Here is a 22224-nt window from a genome sequence, read left to right on the forward strand (position 1 = left end):
GCTTTTGGTTCCTCCTTTGTTTTTCCTGGCAGATACAGTTCCTTCATTATATGTAACACCTACGGTAATTGCTGCTGCTTCAAAAATCTTTTCTGAATGTTATTAAGAGATGCAGGAGGGAAAGGCATTCACAAAATAGAGATATTACTGTTATTTACATTCCAGCATTCTCCGAGGGGAAAAAAAAAGTGGAAAGCTTTTTACCCTGGTGTCTCATTAATTCTGACAATGCCCCTAGAGGCAGGGAAGTGACAAGACCATTATTCTTGTTACAGTGGAGAAAACACGGAAAAACCCAGAGAGGTTAGATATTTTGTTGAAGGTGACACACAGTTATTGGGAGCCTGGAGGGAAGAAAGCATACACACGAACCTCAGGTTCCTGACTCCCCAGTATTTCAGCCATTTCTCCATTCTGTCTATAGATATCTGTTTGTGAAGTGTACCTTGCTGTTAAGGGCTTGTAGGTTGTTAATTATGTGACAAAAATGTGGGGTAACTCACCCCAAAAGATCTCAGACTAACCTGCTTGTGCAGACTTATCAATATGAAGGATCCTAGTTCCAAGTGAATATCCAAGTGTGAACTACAAAGGCTATCGTGATGTAAGGGAATGGTAAATACTAAGGTCTGGGGTGCTGGGAGTGTATCCCCTCCTGCTGGCATGTCATCACGTGTGGGCTGGAAACCTGAAAGCTACATTTCCTCTAAGTCCTTTGCAGTTAGGGTTCTGAGTGCAAATGAGGTGCTGACAATAAGATGGGCCTATGCAAAATTTGGAAGCCACAAGTGAAGAGGAAATACTTCTGGGCTCTTTAATCTGCTCTTGCTTGCAAACGTGGCTCTGGAGATATTTAGGGGTTTTGCAGCACAATTTGCATCCCAAATGTGGACAGGTAGCTAAGCTGGCTTTCACAAAACTTCCTATTTAGCAGCAGCCACACTGTGGCTCATGGACCATAGCCACGTGTTTGTTTCCTGCTTGTGGGACTTACATGATGTAAATGGCCCCAAACCTACCACGACCCAAAAGGACTAGAAGTGGCATAATTTCCACATAGAATAATACTTCATCTTTTTCCAAAAATGTTTAGAAGAGTCATAGCCTTCAAAATCCGTGAGATTGCCTGACAATCACTGGAAGAGTTTCTTTCCAAAGGAACTCTCCAGAGTGTTACGCACCACGCAGCTCATTTGCTTTTGCTATGTTTGCTTTCCACAATACTCTTCTTTCCATTTCTGCTCAGATCTCGCTCCCCATGCAGATAGATCTTTCTTATAATTCCTTCAGCACTTTATTGGATTTCCCATGGTACTTCTTCCTCGTTGTGTGGCATGTAGAGGAGCTGAGGAGGGAGAAGAGGAAGGATGCAGAGGCCACCACTGCAGGACCCTGGGCAAGAAAGGGCAGCAGAGAGAAGTTGTTGTCATTGTTGTTGGCCGTTTTTACCCCAGAAAGAGGGAAAAGAGAATAGGTCATTGGCAAAAGGGGAGAAAGGAAAAATGATGTTAACCAGGAAAGGAAATGAGCTGCAAGAAAGCACAAGCGCGGGGCGCCTGGGTGGCTCAGTGGGTTAAGCCTCTGCCTTCGGCTCAGGTCATGATCCCAGGGTCCTGGGATCGAGCCCCGCATCGGGCTCTCTGCTCTGCGGGGAGCCTGCTTCCTCCTCTCTCTCTGCCTGCCTCTCTGCCTAGTTGTGATTTTTCTCTGTCAAATAAATAAAATATTAAAAAAAAACAACAACAACAACAAAGCACAAGCGCCATGGCACTAGGATGACCATATCTCAGATACTGGTTCCAGAGCCTAAAAGAAGAGCATCCACTATGGTTTCTGACAGCCTGGAGAGAAACACTTAGGAAAACAAGGCTGTTTCCTATGATTTACTTAGATGTAAGGATAATAATGTGACGACAGCAACAACTAATTTTTATTCAGCATTTGTTATGTTCCAAGAACTGTGCAGAGTGTTTTACAAGTATTACTAACCCATTTAATTGTGTGACAACCCTATGAGCAAGTACTATTATTAAACCCATTTTACAGATTAGAAAACTGATGCCCATAGAGGTTAAGTAAGTTACCCAGCTAATAGATGACACACGGACTTCTAAGATTATGCTTTTAACCGCTATGCTATAATGTCTCTCTGCATTGAGACTGGTCCAGAAGGCATCATAATTTTCACATAGAATTCACAGATACTTAGTAAATACATGATATTTTTCCATTTAATGGTTTTCTGTAGCCTTATTTTATGCACAAATGCAAAGAGGAAAAAAGAACATTGTCCAGTATAACCATCCTAGTTTTAAGTGGCGTGGATGGAAATATTTCCAGCAATAGGGACACTGCTAAACAGATTCCCCTGGGCAGTCTGTGGCACGTTTTTATGTACATATTTTACCCCAACTCCTAGACAGCCTGCTCCTCGTGGATTGCATTTACAAACACGCACCCTGGGTTTAAGTCAATTTATGGTGTGTGTGAACTTGAACAAATTACTTAATCTCTCTATATATTAAGTTTCCTTATGTGTAATGAAGATATCATCGAACAATTATAAAAATTAAAATTCTATCTCCTTAACACTTCAGTATCTTTTGCACACAGAAGACATCCAGTAACTATTACCCTGTGGTGGTGGTTGTTAATAAACTACTGATGGTTATTGAAAATCCTTTAGTGAGAACACAGGGTAATTCCTTCCTGATGTGTTCTTTCCTTAGCCTACCATATTGTTGTATTTGGCAAGTATTGGAGACAAGGAAAGGACAAGCAAGAGCAATTGGGCATTTAATTTTATCCATATATTGGGATTTAGAAAAAAAATTGTTTTTCATACATATTGTCATACTGTGCACAAGGTGAGATGGATCAGTTGTTATTTAAAAAACAACAACCACATTTTAATTGAATTTTTAGCTTCCACTACCATACCTATGCTTTAGGTAGGCTGTAACTTCTTCATTTCAATCATTTGCACAATGAAGAGCTAATGAAATATTTAGAATATTTATGCTTTCAGTATTTAAACTTAATTAGCTTTGGAGATAGACAAAATCATCCAGAGAATAAACATTTATAAGCCAAGGCCCACATTTGTCATGCATTCTCATCTAGACAACTGCAATTCCTTTCGCTTGACCCTGATTTTTAAAAAAAAAGAAAAGAAGAAAAGCATGCATGTTCTTTGCAGCCAAATGGGTTAAAATGCAATGCACATAGTCACAGATAGAAAATATGATGAACAAATTCTTTTTTTCTTTAGATTTTGACATAGAATTTAGAGTAGGTATGAAAAAGTGGCTAAGATCATAACAAAGTAGAAATGGAGAATGTCTATGGTTAGATGGGTGCAAACAGCAATCCCAAGAAAGGTAGTTGTATGAGGTGCCTGGCTGGCTCAGTCTTAAACATCTGCTTTTGGCTCAGGTCATGATCCCTGGGGTCCGGGGATCCATCTCAGCATCAGGCTCCCTGCTCAGCAGGAAGCCTGCTTCTCCTTCCTCCCACTTCCCCTGCCTGTGTTCCCTCTCTCACCTTGTGTCTCTCTCCGTCAAATAAATAAATAAAATCTTTAAAAAACAAAAACAAAACAAAAAATAAAGAAAGGTAGTTGTTTAAAAAAGGTGACAACAAGCCCCCAATGGAGTCACCTATGCCAAGCCTATGTCACCAAACCAAGACTTAACACCAAACCTAATTGCAGTTTCAACCTTTTCCAGGAATGTAATCTTATCTGGTCAGTCTGGAATTTTCTGGTCAGCACTAATGAGGTAGTCTGGCTGATAGACCCCTCCTGTCCAGTGTTTTGCTAGAGTAACTCTATGTCCCACCTCCTTGTACTTATAAAAATCTTCCTTTCTTTTCAAATTTTTTTGTTTTACTTATTTTTTAAAATCTTCCTTTTTGAATAGCTCTTCAAAGCTCTTTTTTGTTTGTTAGATGGAGTGTTGCCTAATCCATGAGTTGTGGAATAAAGCCAACAAGATCTTTAAATTTATTCAGTTGAACTTTTTTTTTTTTTTACCATAGTCAAATTTTCATACCTGCACAAGTCACATTTTCTTTTATAATTTAAGCATCCACTATAGGCAAAACTTGGATTACACTTTGTAGAAGATAGGAGAGTGAATAAAACAAGTACCTCATGGGCAGAGAGCCCTATACTGTATCATTAATTAGCATAGTAAAGCCGTGAATCAAGAATAAGTGAAGACAAGGACCTCCATATCTATACCAAGATACTTTCCCATCATCACAGCAAATACACTTTTATATAACTTACACTACAGGACTTATCTCATTTAATCCAATGAAATAGATTCTACTATAATTTTTATTTATCATCTACAGATAAAGAAACTTGGGTCAAGAGTTGAAATTAGTTGTATAAAGTTTACATGACAGTAAATAATCATTACAATGTCTTTACAAAGGGTCCTTGTTTGGTTGGTTAGACAATTGGTTGCCTTCAGGCGTTAGGAATGTGTAATTTGAATGATACTTCAGCTCTCCTGGTCTTGACAAGGACAAATGGCTGGAGGGGCCTCACTTGTCTTCATACATAAAATGAAAGACATGGAAGGTCATATTAAAGTTTCATCCCTCTTTTCAAATGCTTCAATTTTTTAGAAAATTTTATGAATATTAAAGTGCAGCAACATATTAACATCTTAAGAGGCTACATGTAGATTTCTGTAGATCAAAAGAACCAATTTTCTCTGAAATTATGCATATACTTACTCAATGAATACCAGAATCTTCTGAAATATCCCAATAATCAAAATGAAGATAATACTGCTGCCTATGAATCCCGATCCCTAATTTAAATGGACTATATAGAAGAAAACTATTTAATATTGCATTCATTAGGGTAGGGATCAAAATGCTGAATCAAGGAATACTGTCAAACTTACCAGTTTGGGTTTGGATAGCTTTTCTGAAATGGCTGTTTATGTTTGTTTAAGTGTTTCCAGAAAAAAACACAAAGAAAATGATAGGGGACTAGAAAATAATAAGGAAAACCATGATTCAAAGCATATCTCACTGTAACTCTTGTAACTAATCAATGCATGAGGAGCTTCTTTGCTTGGTCTCTGGCTTCGTCATGAGAATCTTAATTTCTGTCTGGTTTCCACTCAATGTTTCCATGCCTACTTGCATACTTGAGTACATATCCACTCTTTAAATAACAAAGGGATATTTAAACCCGAACAATAAATGAGAAAAGCCAGACATTGAGTGAAACATGCTCATCCCTTGGAGAAACCGAATGGAATTCCTGAGAACTGGTATTTCCATTGCAGCTCAGACTTCATCCCTTTTCAACAAGAGGCAGAAAATCAATGATCAGATGTTGTAACTTTCCACTTCAGGGAGCACAACTTGTGTTTTTATTACAAGTACGCCAAAAAGTCTTAATTCTTAAATGATGACAAATTGTCTGCATCAATAGAAGTATGATTCAGTTTCATTTATAAACGTATATAACAGATAGTCCTTTAAGTTTATAGTGGCTTTGCAAGTGGGGTGTTAAATATCAAAGCAGATACAAAGGTTTATCCTGGTGGAAATCTCTTCAGACATTAGAACCTCTTCCTTCCATTGTAAGCTCTTCCTTGTTTAAATAGAACACTTAACAATTCGATGTTTTGCTAATTGTTCCTGAATTAGGACCAGAATTCATTCCTATTTCTTGTATCATGGGGAGAAGAGAATGCAGACAGCCTATGACCTGTGGGCTCCATTGCAATCTGCCTAGACAAGGTCTTCCTCTGGAAGCCCTACAGTTTCTTTCTAAAAGGCTCTCAAGAAGACTTAACATTTAGATTTCCTATGAATTTTATTCTTGTTAGTTTTTCTCCAAAAATGTCACAAGAAACTAGAAACCAGAAGGTGTAGAAAGGGAGCTCAGAGAATCCTGCCATCATAAAGACAGACTACTCTGCCGTGGAATGATTTCCTAAATCAGATTGACTCCTAAGGATGGCAGAATACTAAAAGCACCTTTTACTAAAAGCACCTAAACAGCTGTGTCAGAGATGTCCCTCATGGGCATTTTGGAGACTTGATATTCTTGTCATCTTTTATCCAAAGAAAGTATAAGGGGAAATAGAATGAGTTGGTTTTGCAAAGAGACATTTAAAATTTTATATGATAGAATTGGCAGAAGAAAAATGCATTTCAGGGGAAGCTTTGATTATATAATGCTAAGCGCTTTGCCAGGTATCTCCCTGTAATGCATCTTTTTATCACATTTGTTACAAAGCACTTTCCCCACTATAAGTACTCATTTCAACCAATGTAGGGTTCATGGATGATGTAATCATTCCAGGGTCCCTTTTGAAGTACTAATTTGATTTATAAAAACATCTTCTCTTTCAGAGAAGAAAGGTTTGATTTTTGGCTTTTGCTTCTAGCAAATAACATGTTAAAAATGTACTAGAAATGCAACAACCAGATTTTTTCACATCCTAGTTGTTTTCCTTCTGTGAATGTCTTTTAATTTAGGCCATGAGTAATCGCATCATCAAAAAGTATGTGAAGATATTGGCCAAAGCAAAAGGACTATCTTTTAAGAGTAGAGGATAAAGAATTAAACAATGTGTCTTCTTAGTTAACAAATGGCTGCTTTAATTCTTATCTCTCAACTTAAAGTATCCAGTTGAAAAAAAAAGTATCCAGTTGAATGTCTTGATTATTTAAATGAAGAAAAATGATTTTTTAAATTAATCTTTTTAAATTAAGAAAAATGTCCATAAAAAAGGAAAAATGATTCTGGTAGACAAAATGTTGGTTCACATTTTTCATCAAATTATTTCCTATCAAGGCAGGGAGCAAGAGGAATTTGAATTACTAAAGTGAGGTTTTTTTGGGGAAAAAAAAGCAATAGAAAATAGGAGGAAAAGAAATTCTGCCTCTCAGTATCTGATATCTTAAATTTTCAGATACAGGAAAAGTCTCCAATAATGCCATGTAAGTTACCACCAACCATTTTTAAGGTACAAAATCACATACTACTAAAGTACAGTGCTTTTCCTAAGATTAGTATCCAGTTCAATACGTAATTTGATTCATCATGTAATAATACAACACAAGAAAATAAATGATGAACACACACACACACACATACACACACACTTCTATCTACAACACATCAAAATGGTTCCAGAAGCAGAAGAGTTGTGCTGTTTCTTATGGCAAGAATTCTCAGACAGTCAATAAATTTTACATCATTCAGTATCTAGTAAATAAATCTTCATAGGACTCATCCCTTCAATTCAAAGGCAAGTGAAAAATATATAGCTATATTTTGTAGCACATTGTTGCAAATCATACTAAACATTGGCAAAAGGAATCTGTGGGATAGGAACTTCTTAATAATATCCAAATAATCACTACTAATGAGGTGATTATCCAGTGCTATTATAATGGAACTACTGTAATTTGAATGGTTTATATAATAATTTAATAACTTACAATTTTTTTTCAAAATGCATCCATTTTAAGACTTTTGTTTAAGGACATTAGTGAAAAGGAAATATTCCTTAGAACATCATGCTTGTTGGTGGCTTTTATAACTACTATTCTCTTTTAAAGGGCAATACCAGAAGGATGGGGAGATGTGATTGAAACTGCAAATTTAGTGTGGCAGACAAGACGGCCCCTTTCTGCTCTCACTGCACCCTCCCCACCAAGAAATGCCTCACTAAGATAATGCCAACTTTAGACTGGCAAATGCTCTAACGTGATGACAAGCACAGTCCACTTCCCTGGTAATGTGACATTCTACCATGGGCCCTGCTTCAGAGCATGACCCAAGGTGGGGAAGAGTACAGTTGTTCAAGCTGACAAGAGCAGCAGCATCCGCCCCCATTCCCCTGCCCCATCATCCTGCAGCAATTTTTTCCCTTTGATCTAAGACTGTTTTACTTCCCCTTTAAAGGGCCATCAGGAGAAATATTGCAATAGTTGGATGCTGGTAGTATGAGAAAATAATTTTTAGCCTTTTTGGTTTGAGTTGTTTAGGTCAGTTCTAAATTCACATAAAGCCAACATTTTGATGATATCATATATAGTTTATTATCATGCAGCTATCCTAGGAAAACAGTCTCCTTCATTTTATTTCCTCAGATTTCAAAATCAAACCAATGCTAGAAGAGCATATCTATGAAAATCAGTAAAATTATCAAAATAAGTAATATTTCCCACTTAAAATATTACCCTAGATTAACCTTTGGTTTCAGAATGATTGAGATATATTTAATCCTCTTGAGTTTTAGTTCTTTCTTTTTAAAGTCTAAGTACTTTATATACTTTTTCAAAAGTATAAGTCCTATGAAAAAAACAGAAGATTTTAAATACTCAGATAAACTTTAACTTAGAAATGTACTCATATATGTTCAATCTCTTTTATGATGAACTGACTTAAATGAGAAAAAAATGTAAACAATAATGGCATCGTATGGCATAGCACAGAATTATTAACCGAGGTAGTAAGTAATTTGCTATCTAAACTCTAAAAACCTATGTAATCTTAGAGTTAAAATTTGCAATCTGGAGATCACAGATCATTGTACGTTAGCAAGTTTTAATATTCTTATTTTTTCAGCTTTGCCCAAACACCACAAACAGCTTTTGTCTTTGGGCCCCACTGCATAACGATGGGCACATTAAGGCACATTAATGAACCCTTTCCTCAGAGACTATGCTTCCATTCATGGCCTCTTTTGCTGGACACCATCCCATCCATTGTTCCTGGGTGTCTCAGATGGCCCTGGTTCTGTTATTTAACTCCACCACTTAGACCACAGCTGTTTTTCCAGCATTGGACTCTGACTGGAGTGCATCCAGTTTACTGGCCGAGTGACACCAATCAGATGACCTCACAAGAATTTAAATAATGCCTAAATTTAAAGGCAGAAACTGTGATTGTCTGTAGGGTGGGGTAACCAACATCCTGAACCAAGCAGCACTTCCAACAACTCCCCTTGCTGCAACACTGGGTTTCAGCACGCTTGCTGTAGCTTTGGCCGGTTCGTTGGTTTATCTAATAAGCTTTCAGTTAGAGTCTTTATTATGTCTAAAATGTGCACGGAATATATCACAAATCGTGTACAGACCACACGCAGTCTCAGTCTTGAAGCTGCTCCAGGAGAAACGTGGATAACCCAAAATGATATGTACAGTGAGTCCTCCTAGAGGTAGAAATTTCAAAGAGAATAAAATTAAAGTTTTAAAAAGGGTGGTGACTTTCTCTCAACACTCCAAAGCTAGGAACAACAGGGCTGGGATTCTCTTTATTTCCCGACTCCGGATCTAATACTTTAATATTCTCTCCATTTTCTTACAGGAGTCTAGCATGCTGTGATCCATGTAATTTTTGCCCTTTCAGTTGTAAACACTGTTCATCACATGGCTGCCACATCATTTTATGAAGCAAGATGAAAACATTGTACCTGTTTAAATGAGCCCGACACCCTTATTTTATACATGAGAAAAATAAGGTTTGGGGATGTTCGTTGATTTCCTATGCGGAGACAGCTAGATGATGGTCTAGCTGTGGAGACCGGGTATCAGACTCGCAGTCCACTCCACACATGCACCTAATCAGTGCAATGCTAGTTCGTTTTCTTGACACGGACTTTAAAGACGGTGTGCATCTAGATGTCCTATACGTGACAGACAGCTTAGCCTGATGCATTATGTATACTTATAATAAATAAAACACATCAAAGAGATGCGCTCCCCTCTTGATTATGTGAGTGTTTTCAAGAAAAGGAAATTGATCTTTGGAAATAAAATGCAGAAAGGGTAAGAGGCTCCTGTATTCTACGATTAGCAGACTTAAGCTGACTATAACAGAGAGTGTTTTCTCTGCTGCTGTCTCTGACTCTACATCAGGAGTGAAGAAATGTATGCCCTTACTTTCAGGATGTTCTGCAGGATCCTAATACTAATTATGTACACAATCATGTCAACCTTGCTCGGATAAAATGCCATATGCAAATAGGAGTTTTAAATTGCTAGCTATTAAATCCCTTTTTGTGCTTTTGCTAAGCCAGAGTATGAGTTTTCACATAGGAAGAGAGAGTTACAGAGATGTTATAAAATCAGGTTACTGAATTAAATTATCTAAGGCTCTAATTAAAGAAATGTATTTTCAAAAATATTTAAAACATGGTAGAGCATTGCCAGCATCTAGTCTTCTGTCTAGAAATTAATTAAATTTTCCAAACCAAACAGCCATCCCATAATCACCCATTAACTATGCACAAAATGTAGTGTTGTGGGCCAGTATCACTGCAACCATTTCTATGCCTTGTCTATGTACCAGCTGTTGGTGAAATTTACTAAAAGGTTTGCTCTCAAATCTTAGGACTATATAACTATTAAAAGCTAGTGAGTCCTAAATTTTATTTTAGAAGAGTTACTTCATTTAATTTGCTTTCTAACATTTTAGGTAAATTTTAAAAAATCTCCAGGCATGGGGTGCCTGGGTGGCTCAGTGGGTTAAAGCCTCTGCCTTCGGCTCAGGTCATGATCTCAGGGTCCTGGCATCAAGCCCCGCATGGGGGGGGGGGGGTGGTCTCTGCTCAGCAGGGAGCCTGCTTCCCTTCCTCTCTCTCTGTCTACCTCTCTGCCTGTTTGTGATCTCTGTCTGTCAAAAAAGTAAATAAAATCTTTTTTTTTTTTTTTTTTAAGATTTATTTATTTGACAGAGATTACAAGTAGGCAGAGAGGCAGGCAGAGAGAGAGAGAGGAGGAAGCAGGCTCCCAGCTAAGCAGAGAGCCCGATGCGGGGCTCGATCCCAGGACCCCGAGATCATGACCTGAGCCGAAGGCAGAGGCTTCAACCCGCTGAGCCACCCAGGTGCCCCAAAAGTAAATAAAATCTTTAAAAAAAAAAATCTCCAGGCGCATTCATCAGACTTGTTTATGTGGATAAAAAATTTACCACTACAAAGGAGAGAGGTCAAGACAGTTTAAAATACTACCGTTTCAAGGGACAAAACTCAGAATACATGGAGTGCTTAAATGAATAGGAAATTAAAAAAAAATTTTGTATCAACTTAATTTTCTTTAATTCATTAATTTGGTTTGTTGTTATCTATAACAATATGTTTTCTAGTGGAACTAATTTTTCTTCTACTGTATGCTTGGAAACCTGACCTCTCAAATATCTTACTAGATATCCACCCCTTACTGAACTTTATATAGACAGAATCACATAGTACATATTCTTGCCCAGCAGGCATCAGTATGATGCCTGTTGAATCCTCCGTGTTCTATTCTGTCTCATTGCTGTATCACCCATATTGCCTATTCTACTGCTTATGGACATTCGGGGTGTTTCCATTCTGGGTCTATTAAAATTATATCCACAAGGGGAATCTGGAATATGTATTTTGTCCCATTTTGGTTTATATAAACCAAAATTTCCATGTCATAGGGTAATATATGCTCACCATTAGCGAATAATGCCAAAGGGTTTTCAAAAGTGATTGCACTGATTTATGATCCTACCAGCTTCCATCCTTGCAAATGCTTGTGATTACAAGTTTAATTTTGCTGAACTTTAGTCTTCCTACGGGTGTACGGTTACATCTCATTGTTGTTTTAATTTGCTTTTTCTGATTACCATGGAGGTTAATTCTTCTTTTTATCTATTTACTCACCATTAGGGTATCATATTCTGCTTGCTTAATTCTCTTGCCCCTTTTTAAATCAGGCTCTCTTTTGCATTCACACTTACTTATAAGGCCTTCATTATATATCCTAGATACAGAATGTTGTCAGTTATAAAGGGTTTAAATATCTTGTCCACAAAGAGTCTTTCTGATGTATTAATATTTTTAAAATTTTTATTAACCTTTTGATTAATACAAAGTTTTATTTCCATTGTAGTCCAGATACAATTAGTATGATTAGTGCTGTTGGTGTCACTTTAGAGAGATCTTTGCCGATTTCAAATTCATGAAGATATTTTCTTATGCTTTCCTCTAAAAGGGTACTGTTTTACTATACACATTTTTACTTACAAATTAATATTTGTGTGTGGTGTAATTCATTTTGCTTCACATGGATATCCAATCAACCCAGAACCATTTGCTGAAAAGATATTCCTTAATCTATTGCTCCGAAATGCCAACATTATTAAAAACCAAGTTACTATATATGTGTGGGTCTGTTTGGGGGTTTGTACCTTTGATTTATTGCCCAGCCTTGGATCAGCGCCACCTGCAATTTTGCGAGCTTCATACCAAGCGAAAATCCTCCACCTCACTCTCTTTCTTATTCTTTCATTGCCACAAGGTTGTAGTGTGTTGCAATGTGAACACTCTGGGCTTTGAAATTAATCACACCTCAATTTGATTATTCCAGCTCCTAAATTTACTATCTGTTTTGCTTGAAAATGTTATGAAAACTCTCTGTTTCCCCATCTGTAAATGGACATACAGTGAACAAGGAAACCCACACCTTGGTATTCTTGCCCTTGTATAATAAACCCTCCTCTTGAGCATGGGCTGGACCTAGTGATTCACTGATCTAATGAATAGAATATGGCAAAAATAATGGACGACTTTCAAGGTTAGGTGACAAAGTGACTGTGGCTGCTGATGTGATGCTCTCTCTTACTCATGAATTCACTCAATCTGATGGAAACAGCTGCTAGGTTGCTAGCTGCCCTATGGAGAGGTTCGTATGGCACCAGCCAACAGTCAGTAAGGAACTGAGACCTCAGTCCAAAAGTCTATGAGGAACTGAATCCTGCCAATAACCATGTAAACAAACTTGAAATTGCATCCTCCTCCAGTCAGGCCTTTGGAAGACATCACGGCCAAAGCTTTCACTTTTATTACAGTCTTGTGGCAAAAGCACATGGGTAAGCCATCCATAGATGCATGGCCCTCAGAAACTAGGAAATAATGTTTGTTGCCTTAAGCCCCAAATTTGGGAATTATTTGTTACTCAGCAATAGATAACTAATACACAGTGTAAGCCACCACAGAGTTTACGTTCTTCAGCTGGCTTTCAATATTGCTGGCTAGTTAGTGAACAAGTTTTGTTGATTTTGCACAGCACTTGGAATTCAATTTAAAACAATGATAGGTAATTGAGCAAGTAATAGAATCTGTGATCTCCAGAAGCATTGAAGTGACCCTCCCAACATCTACACTTTTAAATACCAGAGGAATTGAGAGATACCTCTGATGGAAGGAATCATTAATTTTAAAAGAGTGAGCTCCTCTATCGGCTGTTGGTGATCCCAATCTCATCACCAGACACATTTTGGTTGTGGTGTTTAGCACAAGAAAATTTTCCTCAAGATTAAGCTGTAAATAGATTCTTCTTTGACTCTCCCTGCAAATTCTCCACGTTACAAAGCAATTTGCAGAACCCAAATCTATCATGACTCTGGTATAAAACCTGATTAATAGTTATTATAAAAATAGAAATTCAGTTCATTCATGCTATGGTTCTCTTTATAAATCCTAGCACCATAGTTATTTTTTTCATTAAACCATTGACCATTAGATTTAAATTTAACTCCATTTATTTATGATACACTAATTGGAGTTTCTTTCTGTCACATCTAACCAAAAGCAGTTTGATCCTATCACACCTTTATTTATTTAGGTTTTTTTTTTCTCCCCTAAACAATGTATTTTTTAGTTTATAAGTATGCACTTTTCTAGACTATTTGAAGATATTTTACATTTTTAATTAAATTTCTAGAACAACATCAATAGATAATAGTGTTTAAAACATGTGATAATTAAGATTCCTTTGAATATTTATAGACATACAGTCCCTAAAGGATATAATATAAGGGTAATGAATAAAACTGGGAAGGGAAAATAAATAAGAAAATGGGCTACGGTAGACATTATTACAAACATTTATTGCAATGATTATTGCAATGATTATTACAAATATTTATTGCAATGATTATGATGCTTATATTCTGAATCATAAAACAGAGCCATTAAATTTAATGCAATAATCCTACCTAAAGCTCTGTGTATCTTCTGACATTTTTCATAACCCTGTGGGGAAAAAATATCACCTAAATGAAAACTAGCAATAAGCTCATTAAATCATGTCAGGATTTCCTTTCCTTTGTCACGCTTTTGTCTAATGGACATTCCCTTTGAATAAGGAAAGCAACAGATATGTAACACCTGGTATATCCAAGGTAACAAATGTCATTAAAACTATCTTTTGCTTTTGTGCCTCTTTTTTTTTTTTTTTAAATAGTTTTGAATTAGATGACTCCAATGCTGGCATAATTTTTTTTGTAATGTATCCACCATGACTCAGACTCTTTCTGAATCAGGGCCTGTGGCCCAGCCATCAACAACATTTTCCTTTTCTAGAACATGAGAGGTCTGAATTTTGCCACAGAGGCCTGTCTGCCAGACAGACAGAACCTGCCAGTGCACACAGGAAGAAGGCCTATAATTTGAATGTTTGGCTTTTCATAACTCTGGCTATAAAATAAGAATCATCAAGACAAAAAAAAAAAAATAAGTTGGGTTGGCTGCTGGATTTACTACCCAGCTGCTCAAGAAATTCTCAGGACTTTTTAAATCTTTGACCATACTAGCAAGCAATATAAGTGCACATTAACAGTTTTAAAAGCATAGCATAACTGTCCAGTTCCACTGATGTGTTCTTTACCTGTGACACTTCTTAAAAAGCTTTAGCCATGTCTAAGCCATGTCTAAGATCCTTCAAACACACATACACACTCACACTGTTAATTAAATGTATCTTGAAAATATTTTTGAACACTTCCTAAAGCAAGGAACTCCTTTAATTTTCCTTTGTTTCTGGCCCTTGCAAACATTAGAATTAGTATAATGTATTCTCAGGGGCTACTGGTGTGTGGGTATTTTTGATGATAACATCACACTTAATTTCATATTATTTTTCTATTCTGGAGGTAAAGACAATTTATTATTTATATTTCTAAAATGACTTAAGTTTTGAATGAAGAAACTCTATGTAAGCTTGTCTTATGTCCTTATGTTATAAATACTAGCCTCAGATATGTTTTAACACTTTACTGTAATTCACCTTGATCAATGAGAAAAGATTTTTAAAATCCTGCTTCAATGAGAATGACTACCTTCCGTAGGATATGAATTTTGATTTGGACTTAAAGAATATGCTGGATTCTCCCTGCCAGGAAAGAAGGATAACAGCATTGCTGGGTGGGACAAATGATCCAAGCAAAGGCCTGGAAGAGCAAAGCCGCCTGAAGAGTTAGGGAACCCCAGTTTTACAGATAAAACTACAGCCATGGGGGCGCCTGGGTGGCTCAGTGGGTTAAAGCCTCTGCCTTTGGCTCAGGTCATGGTCCCAGGGTCCTGGGATCGAGCCCCACATTGGGCTCTCTGCTCCGCAGGGAGCCTGCTTTCTCCTCTCTCTGCCTCTGTCTCTGCCTAGTTGTGATTTCTCTCTGTCAAATAAATAAAAAAAAACCAAAAAAACAAAAAAAACTACAGCCATGGACAGATGGTCAGGGATGAATTTTAAGAGTTTCCATGCCATGCAATGAATTTGGGGCTTGATTCTTCAGAAGATGGAGGGCAACAGATGCTTTTAAGCAAGCCAGTGGCCTGTTTCAGACAAATGATTGTTTGCTCACAGAAATGGAGGAGAAAGAAAAAATGACAATAGAAAAGTCCATTTAAATTGCTATTCAAATAACAATGGTCAAGGTATTTTGGTCTTAAAAATACTTCAATCTCTTTCATCTAATTTTCCTGAAGCCTTTCTTCCTGGCCAGGATTAAAAAAAAAATTTATCATGCTGAATTTCCATTTAGCTCATTATCTTTAAACTTAAAATTGCTAGAAATGCCAATAGATTTCTAATTCAAGATACAGGCCTATGTGATTTCTAAATGTATGTAATCTGCAAATACTAATATGAATCATCTTGCTTTAATTTTCAATCTATTAAAAGGTGTTTGAACTTTTCTCTTCTTGAATAATAAAGTCACTTTCTACTTTTGCCCAATTCCTGATGCCACAAAATCTCAACCACATTTATAAGAAATACAGTTATATTTTTTTGAATTATATCAAAGTAAAGTTTATTTCCTTTTTTTTTTAAGATTTATTTATTTATTTGAGAGAGAGCAAGTACAGAGGTGGAGGGAGAAGCAGACTCCCCAGTGAGCAGGGAGCCTAACATGGGACTCCATCCCATGACCCTGGGATCATGACCTGAGCAGAAGGCAGACGCATAACTGACTCAGCCACCAGGTGCCCCCATAAAGTTTATTTCTTGGACACAGTATGATTTACTTGATTTTGTGAAAGAAATTCTAGGGAAAGATCAGAATATATCCAAGAGCTATTATGAAGTCAAGACCAGTCGGCTGGCATATCTGATTCCATGTCTCACCCCTCACTGCTGTGTTTCCTACAGACCTATAAAGATGTCCCTCTTTCATCATCAGAATCCAAAGGGACAATAACAATTACTGCAATATGGAGCAACAGGCTAGGGAACTGACCTGCCAACTTGACGAACTGCTCCAGTTGGGTGGCTGGTTTCAATCAATGTCACGCTTAGACTGGGCCAAGGCTAGGGCTGGCCACTGGCTGTAGAGATTAACTGGAGTCAGGAAAGATAAGTTGCAAGGCAGGTACTGGATCAGCTTCTGAGGCCTAGAGTCTAAGCCAATAAGCCAGGGAGCACCCTAGTCCAACACCCTACAGAGCTTCAAGGACAGGCAGAATCTGGAAAAGGTGTATATGCCTCACAATAAGAGGACATTTAAAAAGAGACAAAAAGGAAATGAGGGAAGAACATCATGCTTTGGCTTTCTATCCCCTTTGGGAGGAGGGAATGACAAGTACAAAGGCAGGAAACAGCAAGGAGGCCAGTAATGGCTGGAGCAGAGTAAACAAAGCGTAGAGTCGGAGTAGCTGGACTCAGAGAGGTAGCCAGAGGAAGATCATGTAGGGCTTTGAGAGTCAGAGAAGAGGCTTTGGATTTTACGGAGTGCAGAAAGAAATGACATAATCTTGACATGTTCTTTAAAATTCATACCAACTGCTGGATGAAGAATGGATTGTAGGTGTCTAAAGCAGAAGTAGGGAGACCAGTTAGTGACTTGCAGTAATTGAGGCAAGGGTTAAGAGTGTCTTGAATGAGAATGGTAGCAATGGAGATATTGAAATGACAGATTTAGGATATATTTTGAGGCATAACCAACAAAATTTGCTGATGGGTTGGATGTGAGATGAAGAAAAGAAACAAGAAAGACTGGAGTTTTGTCTTAAGCAACTTCAAAGGTAGAAGTTTTCATTAACTGTACAATGACTTATAGAGAATACTGAAAGAGCAGATTCACGTGTTTAGGGTGAGGGATCAGGTGTGTGGTTAGGGACAAAAAGAGTCTGAGATGTTTATTTTATCTGTGTGAACTTGTCAAGTGCGTAATTGTATGTATGAAAGTGAAGTTGAGGAGAAAAGGCTAGGCTGGAGTCATGAACTTTGGAATCTAATAGTATAGATATCATTTAGCAACATAAAATTAGATGGAGATTACTTGAGAAGTGAATGTAATTAAGGAACAGTGGTGTTCCAAAAATTGAGTTTGGGAGGTTCCTAGAGTTAGAGACTGAGAAAATGAAGAGGAACCCACTGCAGACAGGGAAATGATGAGTGAGATAGAAGAGAGAGTGTTGTCCTAAAATCCAAGAGAAGATAGTGCTTCAAAATAAGAGTACTAATTGACTGTGCCAAATTCTATGAGAGGTCAAGTAATTTGAGGACTAAAAATAGACTGTTAGATTGAGTAACAAAAGGTCACAAGTGGCCTTGACAAGAGTAGTTTTAGCTGACTAGGGAAGAAGGACTTGTGGAGTGGGTTCAAGAGAGAATAAAATAGAGTATAGACAATTCTTCCTTGAGTTTTTCTACAAAGGGGTATAACATGGACAGAAGACGGTTATAAAAATAGTTTTTGTTTTTGTTTTCTAGGTGAAAGATACTAAAGTGTATGTGTATGCTGAATTAGAAGATCCCATAGAGACTGAAAATTATGATGATATGGAAGGGCAGTACCCCTGGAAAAAATGGATGCTCGTACGTTCTGGGAGTAGCCAGCAACCTTGCTGGGGAACGGAGCGGGACTTGTGCAGTCAGTCACTCACGTTTAGCTCTTCTCCCTCTCTGAATTCACCCTCATCCTAACCAGCCATACTTTATTCTTAGAGTGTCAAACTCAAAATTTCTGACAGCATGTTAGTATTTCCTCTTCAATTTTTTATCTATTATACACATCTTCTCTCTTTCTTAGAGCTGTTTGTTATGCCTATTAATATTATTAAAAAATAAATTTTAACTCATTTTAAGTACCAACATAAAACTTTCCTCCTCTGCTCCATCTCCAAAGGTGTCCCTCACCCAGAATCTTTTCCTTTACTATGATACCATCATGGTAAAATATAAAGAAAAGGAAATATATATTCTGAGCATGTTAGGTGAGAAAATAAGGACTAAACTTTCTGTTTCATTGCAAATAGAATCACAAATTTTAGAAGGATATTGATTGCTCTGATATTTTGTACTATCTCTCTGTGTTCTAGCTGACCCTTCTGAACATAATCTCTTGCCTTTCTGGTTTACCATATCATCCAGTACAATTCCTACATGGCCAGCCCCAAATCCTGACTTCTGGTTTACTCTATACCCTCAGCATCCAAGTCTTATCAGGATAGCTGATTTTAGGAGAAGATTTAAAGCTCTGGCAGGAGAGTCAGTAGATAAAAGTTAAAGGGAAAGATAGGATTTTTGAGATCATAGTTGATAAGTTTAATCAGCTGAGAATAGCTAATAACTCCTGTTGGTTCTGTATCCTGTTCAAATTTTTAAATACTCAACAGGATAAATGCTACTAAGATGTATCTAGCAGTTATGTCAGAGAATCTGTCTGATCTTAATTACTCTAGACAGAAATTGTTGAGTGTTAAAATAGCTAGCTAAACCTGGGTAAGCCCCTAAAGGATTGGTCAGAGTCCAGCAGTTTTGGCAGATTAACCAATGAAACTTAAGTGCCAGGACACGTGGGTAGCTCAGTCGGTTTGGCATCTGCCTTCAGCTTGGGTCATGATCTCAGGGTCCTGGGATCAAGTCCCACAACGGGCTCCTTGCTGAATGGGGAGTCTACTTCTCCTTCTGCCTACTGCTCCCCCAGCTCATTCTCTGTCTCTGTCTGTCTCTGACAAATGGATAAATAAAATCTTAAAAAAAAAAAAAAAAGAAGAAGAAAGAAAGAAAGAAAAGAAACTTAAGTGCCAATCTTTCAGAGGTTGTAACCTACAGAGTTAAATTCGAATTTTGCCAGTCTGGACTCTTCCCTATATAGACCTTTAATTATATAATGAATAAGCTACTGCTCCATTTGCCTATAAACCTTAAGATAAGCCTATGAAGCATCAAATGAAGTGATGATTTGCAAATTATCTGCCTATTTGTATATGAACCACCAAACTACATAATCCAAGACCTTGAGTTCTACTGGCTGTAGTTCTTTTATGGAATCATATGATTTAGCTGGCCAGTTGAATCAAGTTGAATAAATAAATGCTTTAACTATTAAGGATCTCTTTATGGACACCAACCCTCACAATCATTTTTTGTTCCAAAAAATACCTGCTGCTACTAATGTTACTGTTTGTCTCCTACGTATAGTCAAGTTACTGTCACATGCATAGTATCAGCAATCGAATGTTTTGATCACTGAGTAGCTGGAATCCTTTCATTTGTCCAGATTGAACTTGGTACTCCTACAAATGCTCCAGAAGATAAGAAAAGGATTCTTTGTTACTTCTGAGATCTGAAGACAGGCTAAAATCTTCCTCTCTCCAGAATGACAGAGAACACCTATTCTGGCCTTACACATCTAAACTTTTATCAGTGAAGGAGATTTGTATGATTCTCTTGCACAGTTTACAGCATAGAATTCATAGCAGGGACCCTATGGCATTTGGACTTGCCCAAGCCCAACATGGGCCCTGGATAGTCAACTGCATTCTGCTTAGGGACGGAGAGTACTACAAAGTTAATAATGCATGAGGCTACTTGGCTTCTTATATTCCAAAAGAGTGTTATAATTTAAATAATTTAAATGCAAAATAGAGTATCATATTTTATTACCTACATCAGGATATCTGTGAAACTTCATGACATTCTAGGATATTTCCATATTTCTTTCTGTCTAGGTAGAATTAGAGTTCTTTTCATATTCTGAGCTGAGATTATTCTCAGAATATAATTTGCATATTTTATCCTAAGTTTTGATCAAATCTGAATTATATAAGCCATTTTTCTTTTATATCGTTTATGCTCCAGAAAGATATTTTTGTTTTTTTAAAAAAGAGTCACATTAATAAATAGTAAATATCACAACAAAATTAACAACCTTTATTTTCTCTATTTTTATTACTATAGTATTAAATCTACATTGACAATAGTTAAACTCTTATAGCTTAGAATGAGAACATAAGCAGAATCAGGAGAGCAATTTGATAGAATTGAAAGGCTTTAGAATCAGATAAACTAGGACTGAGTCCTGGTTTTACATCCTCCCGACTATATAACCTTCCCAGCTTTCTTACCTGTGAAATTACAATGATATCATTTATTGGTATGATCTGAATGTTTGTGTCTCCTCGAAATTTATACATTGAAATCATACCCCTCAATGTGGTAAAATTAGGAGGCAGGGCCTTTGGGGAGTAATTAGATCATGAGGATAGAGCTTTCATGAACGGGATTAGGGCTTTGTAAGAAGCACACAAGAGAGAGCTTGCTTCTTTTCTCTCTCTGCCCTTCTGGTGAGGATACAATGAAAAGAGGGCCAGCTGTGAACTTCTGCAGGAACCCAATCATTCTAGCACCCTGATCTCGGACTTTCAGTCTCAAGAACTGAGAAATAAATGTCTGTTGTTCAAGATACCCAGTCTGAAGTGTTTTCATGGAGCAGCCCCAGCCGACAACTCGCAAGTCCAGATTGGATACACACACCACCCAGCACAATGCTTACCCATAGGAAACTCTCAAGGGCTCATAACACTGCTGATGCAGTCTTTTAATCCACTTTAATTCTATCCAGCACTTAATAGGTCCCAAGTTTGGTACCCAGTTGTGTGGATATGATCCACTTTGTGGTGGAGATACAAAGTAAGCCAAAAATTGTGGGTCAAGGAGTTCAGTGTGTACTGAGAGAGACAGATACATGAATAATGACAATGAAATGCCATACAAGTCCAAAGAGCTATTTGTGAAAATCTCTTTTGGTTACAGAGGAAATGACTAACCATGAGACGTGGAGGTTTGGAAAAGGTTCGCGGAGCAGGGGACTTTTGGGCTTTGAAATTCGGCAGGAATTTTCCCAATAAATAAAATTACTTAGTAGAGACGGCCTTAATGGGAAGCAAAGGGCACCGAATTGTTGCTTTCACCAGAAATACTAGACCCAAGATTTCTAGATATCCTTTGCTCTGAAGCCTCTGGGATGAGACTATTTCCTCACCACCACCCCACCTCCAGCTGCAGGCAAGACCAGCCACCACATGACCTTTAATCACTGTCCTGTGGCTTCTGAAACAAATGCCATCATGCCTCAACACCAGCTCTCCCGTATCACCACGAGAAGTCCGAGGTTTCCAGATGACTCAGTTTCACACAGATGTTCCTCCGCACCCTGTTCCCAGCCTTCACGGATCTGACCATATCTCCCACACTCTTGGCTATCCAAGCCCTTTCACTCAAACTTGTTTCCTGACAACAGAAAAGTCCTCTCCTTCCTTAATGTCTTCACTGAACATGTTCTTCAGATTTTTGCTGATATTTGACTTGGTTCCTGAAAACACTGCTTTCCTGGACCCTTAAAGTGGAGGACTTGTTTTTATTTTTTCCTCTCTTGCTTAAGTACTATACAGGCCTGGAGCTTGAGGTAGGGTCCTTTCTGCTTCCTGTTCTTATTTCCAAACAATCATTCCTTTCTCCCTTTGAAACTCTCATGTCTTTTGAAACATACATTCTCATACTGCACCACCCTATATCCTTCCATATGTCAGGCCACATATGGATCTCTGAGTCATTGTTCTTCACTCATTAATACTTTTCTTGCCATTATGGTTATCTACTCAAAACCCAGCTATACCATCCAACTATCACCTTGGC

This window comes from Meles meles, chromosome 2, assembly GCF_922984935.1.
Source record: "Meles meles chromosome 2, mMelMel3.1 paternal haplotype, whole genome shotgun sequence".
Lineage (NCBI taxonomy): Eukaryota > Metazoa > Chordata > Mammalia > Carnivora > Mustelidae > Meles > Meles meles.